The sequence below is a fragment of the Notamacropus eugenii genome, chromosome 2 (genome assembly GCF_028372415.1).
Source record: "Notamacropus eugenii isolate mMacEug1 chromosome 2, mMacEug1.pri_v2, whole genome shotgun sequence".
NCBI lineage: Eukaryota > Metazoa > Chordata > Mammalia > Diprotodontia > Macropodidae > Notamacropus > Notamacropus eugenii.
In genome coordinates, this window is record NC_092873.1 from 307,159,332 (window position 1) to 307,164,720 (window position 5,389).

Genomic DNA, 5,389 nt, shown 5'->3' on the forward strand with positions numbered 1-5,389 from the left:
GCAACGGGCCAGTACTTCCGGGGGCACGAGCCTCCCCCGCCTCCCGAGAGCGCGTGTTTCCATGACGACGAGAAGCCGCCGGCCGGCGACCCGGAAGTGCCCTTGAGGCGGCCGGCGCTCTAGGAGCCTAGAGGCACCATAGAGAGGAGCTGTCCCAGCGCGGATTCGAGGGGACTCTCGGAGTCCGACCGAGCGTGGGTCCGCAAGCAGATTAAGCGCCTGCTCTGTGCCAGGCCTGGGAGAGGCCTTATCCCTTGTAGGCCTCCATCCATGATCCCTGATTACGTTTCCCCGCAGCGCCCGTCCCGGATCTCTTCGGAGGCCTGCCTCGCTCCCCTCCGTCCCCTCCGTCCCCTCCGTCCCCTCCCTCCCCCGTCTCCATCCCTCGGATCTCACCTCCTAGATCGCCGAGAAAATCGAGCCCTTATCCTCCAGGAAAAGCTTCCCTCCACCCTGTTCCCTAAAGCTATCATCCTACATCTAGCCTCTCCTTCATGGCCAAACTCCTTTTTTATTATTATTTAATTAATTTATTTGTTTTCAGTTTTCACCAATCACTTCCATAAGTCCTAAATTTTCTCCCCCTCCTTCCCCAAGAAGCACGCAATCTTATATGGGTTCTACACATGCATTCTGATTAAACACATGTTCACATGAGTCATGTTGCATGGAAGAATTAAAATGAACGGGGGAAACCATGAGAAAGAAAAACACAAGTACAAAAGTATTCATAGCAGCTCTCTGTGGTGGCCCTGGCGGAGAACTGCATGGATGCCCATCGATTGGGGAGTGACTGAACAAGCTGTGGTCTATGAATGGAATGGAATACTGCTGTGCTATAAGAAGTGATGAACAGGAGGGCTTCAGAGAGGCCTGGAAGGACCTATGGGAACCTATGCTGAGTGAAAGGAGCAGAACCGGGAGAACATCGTACACAGTAACAGCCACAGTGTGCAAGGACTGTTTATAATAGAGGTAGCCCTTCACAGCAATGCAAGGACCTAAAACATTCCCAAAGGACTTTTGAGGCAAAATGCCATCCTCATCCAGAGAAGGAACCATGGAATCAAAACCCAGAATGAAGCAGTATATTTTCTCTTGGGTTATGTTTTGGTTTGGTTTGGTTTTTCTCATTGTCAAACTTCTAAAAGAATAGTCTGTCTGCCATCACCTCTGCTTTACCACCTACTCATCTCAACCTATAGAAAGTTAGGCTGACTCAGTGACACATTGTTACCAGAACTACTTGTCAATCCGTGTTGGGGAGAGGTGTCACACAATCCCCTACTCTTTGTCACTTAACCCTACCTGCAAATTGTCACATTGTAGCTACCTTGGGGAGGAACTGAGATGCAAGGACCCAACCTCTTTAGCATATGGTGACCTATCAGAATTATCTTTCATTTCATAATAAAAATTCCCAATAAAAGCTGGACCCACCTTGAAGCCATCTCTGATCTCCAGAGAACAGCCTGTCAATGTGTTGCAACTTTGCCATACTTACAACAAACTTTTTAATTCTCTTTGTCCTAAGTTTTGCTTTGTTAGTCAGGTTTGACCCATTGAAACCCAGATTTTCCTTTCAACAAACCTCTTGGAACCTGGCTTCTAACCATATCACTCTACTGAAACCCCCTTTTCCAAAGTCACTAGCATATCGCAAGTTCTTAATAAATGTTTTGCCAATAACCTAATTGTCAATTCAAATGGCTTTTTCTTAATTTTGACATTCTGAAACATTTTACAGTATTTTCTAAAGTGACTTCACAAAAGTACAATGCTAAAACTCCGTGGTGATATAGAGTTGATGCTAGGTTCTCTCAAAGTCTAAGTTCTGACCAGATATAATCAGAGAAGATTAAAAAGTCAATAAGTCAGTCAATGAACTTTAAGCACCTAGTATGTTTCAGGCACTGTGCTGAAAGCTGGGGAGACAAAGGACAAGGCAATCTCTGCTTTGAAGGAGATCATGGCCTAATGGGGAAGAAAACATACAGAAAATTATGTACATGAATGTACATGGTAGAAGTTGGAGATTATGAAGAGCAAAGGTACCAGAAACAAAGGGGATCAGGAATGGCTTATGTTCAAATACTTTGCAGTTTGTCCCACAAAACACTCCATTTCCCAATTCCAGGAAATTTCACTAGCTGATCCCCCCACCTATGCCTGAAATTCTCTCCCATCTCATCTCCATTTCCTAGATTCTTTGGCTGCTAAAATCCTACCCTCAAGGAGCCTTATGTGCCTAAAAGAAAATGATCTCCCCAGTGTTTGTTTGTTTCTTTGTTTTCTTGTCTCCTATCTTCACAGCAAAGGCAAGCCTAGAAACATTTGAGAATGGTATTTAAAAGGGTTCATTTGTCAGTGTGCTCTTTGATGTCAAACCACCAGGGGGTGCTCATGAGCAGGAGTAGGGCCCTTCCAGTCCCAAGCACTAAAAACATCTACTTGTACCTGTATAGTAAGTCTTCATCTCAATTAATGGCACCTTTATGAAATGGCTTCCCCTACACTCAGTCAAACTGACACCACTTAAATACCTTGACTTGAAAAGGTCACGGTCCTGCACTACATCCTGGGCCATCTCCAGTCATTCTGATATACATATCTTGACAGAGGTCCTAGGTGGTTCTGGAAGAGAAAGTGAGGCTAGTGACTTTGCACAGCCCTCCCTCACTTATATCCAGTTCACCTGCATGTCATGGCATCACCTCCCTAATGTCATGGTTCTCTTTGAGAACGAAGGACAAATAGCAACCTCGGTGAGTAGAAAAGGGGCTGCCCACTGGGGACCGAACTTTCAGGTGGGCAACACAGATTTCTTCCTTCCTTCCTTCCTTCCTTCCTTCTTTCCTTCCTTCCTTCCTTTCCCTCTGTTCAAAAGGAATGTAAATTTCAATCTCTTAAACTTTCTTTCTTTTTTCCTTAAAGACCAGCCTTAACCCCTAATCACACTGGGGTGGGAGAATAATAAACTGATGATTCAATCTTAAATATAAAATTTTCAATTTTATAAGTGTAAATATTTATTTTTTCTCTAGACAAGAGTCATTGCTGAACTACTTCTTATTCCACTGAGAGGCTTAGTCGGGGCCTTCCCCCAACTTCTCACTTTTGGTTCATTTAGAAGAACTAGGTCTCACTGACTTCCAGTTCAAGGAGATGACCCAGAAAAGGAACAAAGTAAAATCCTTCCTAGAAAGCTCCTCTTGCTTCCCCTTCCTTGCATTTTTGCTTTAAATTCTTAGTAAAGAATGAATATGTGTGTATAGATATATAGATATACATCTATATACACACACATATGTATATTCATTATATGTGTATAATATAGATACATATATCCATGTGTGTGTGTTTAAACTAAATATATTTGTTCATTCAATCAGAGTAAAGTTTTTAAAAAATGACAGGCAGAGTCGTCTTTGGAATCAGGAAGAACTAGATTTAAATAGTAGCTATGTGCCCCTGGGCAAGTCACTTTACTTCCTTGTAACAATCTTTTGGTAACTTGTTCCAGATGACTCTTTAAGCTAATTTATGGAGGAGTTGCTGATCTGTACCAGTGGAGGGAATTTCCATGCTGGAAGCTTCCCACACCAAAGAAATCGTAGGTCTGGGAAACATATCAAGGCAATTCTCAGGACAGAGGTTTAGGGTGGTGGTATCAAATGAGAGGAAAAAAAATATTCTAGGTACTAGTAGCTTTGGGATTGTATTAAAATTGTATCTTGTACTAGTCTCCCTGACTACTAACCCCATTAGTAAATTTATAAATAGCCAGTATAGAGTACCAATGACAAGAAGTAAGATTGCTAAAGAGGAACCTAGAAGTCACGTATGACTGTCCCAAAGATCAAAGAAGCATGATTTGCAAACTATGCCATATATTCACCAAAAATCACATCCTGGTCATATGTGCTGAATCAATCATCTGAACCTGGATGTCAGGGTCTTGAGTCCTATGATATGTAAATCTCAGATGACCTCTAGATATGTGCAGTAAGATCAACTGAACACAAATGGTGCTAATCATTTTGAGATTCTGTGAATAGGTTAATTTTAAAGTTTTACTGACAACTTTGAAATGATTTGGATCTGTTAATAAACTAACCTCAACATAACACAGATTACAAGTTAGTTTGTTGCTCCCCCCCCAAAAAAGTGATCCAAATCAGAGTCCCAGCTCCTGCCCTTCCATCCCTCCCACTCCCCCCTCCCCAAGCCCAGTACTTTCCATCCCCATCTGGGTCTATGCTGCTGAGAGCTTCCAACTCTAATCTAGGGGTCTGTGATCGATTCTCTGTGCTTCTCCCGGGTCCCATCCTCTTCCCACACTGCCTGTGCCCAGGCTGTCTGTCTCTACACCCTTTTTCACTGATTGTCTCTACTTTTTGTGATGTTGCTCCCATGCCCTATGTGCTTTATTAAAGTGTGATTACAGCTTCACTTCCCTCTGCTATCCTGTGGCCTTTCCCATCAATTACTGGGAGAACCAGGTGTGCCCACCCCCTTTCATCATTTTATAAATTAATTAGCAATTAAAGTGTTCATGGGCAGTAGCTATTTCCATCTTCCCAGGGACCTTCCTTGTACCAAGGAGGGGTATAAATTAAGTGCCAAGATTGTAAATAACGTGAACCCTGGTACCAGAGTAACAGCAGAAATTACAATTTGGGCTGGCAACTCAAATGATGTTTTGCCATACCTCTAGTAAGGTCTGAATCTGGAGTTTACATCAGAAAGAGGGAATAAGGAGAGATGCCCAGTTTGTAGATCTAAACTGTCTCAGCTAAATGATGGAATGTTTCTACCAGTAGCTTCCTGAGACAGAATTTCCTGCCACAGCCCTTCACATGGGAAAGGCAGGGGAAAATCTAGAGAACATATTAATTCATCCACATAGTAGTTTATTCAACAAGCATCTACTATGTGGCAGGCTCTGTGCTAAACACAGGGAACACCAAGACAAAGAGAAGGATTCTTGCACTAGAAAACTTGGGTTTTATTGTGGGGGATGTAACATATATGCAGAAAAGTGAATACAAAATACATCCAAAGTAAATACAAATTGCTAGGAGGAGCGCATAAATAACTAAAGGCAAAACAAGCGTTTATCCCACAGGAGGACATCAAATTGTATTTTCTAAAGGAGGTAGCTTTCCAATTGAGATTTCGAGGAAGACCCCTAAGGGGGACAGCTAGGTGGTGCTACAGGGGATAGAACATCGGATTTGGAGTCAGGCAGACTTGTCTCCCTGAGTTCAAATTTCGTCTAAGATACTTGCTGTGTGACCCTGAACAAGTCACTTAACCCTGTTTGCCTCAGTTTCCACACCTGTAAAATGAGCTGGAGAAGAAAATGGCAAACCACGCCAGTATCTTT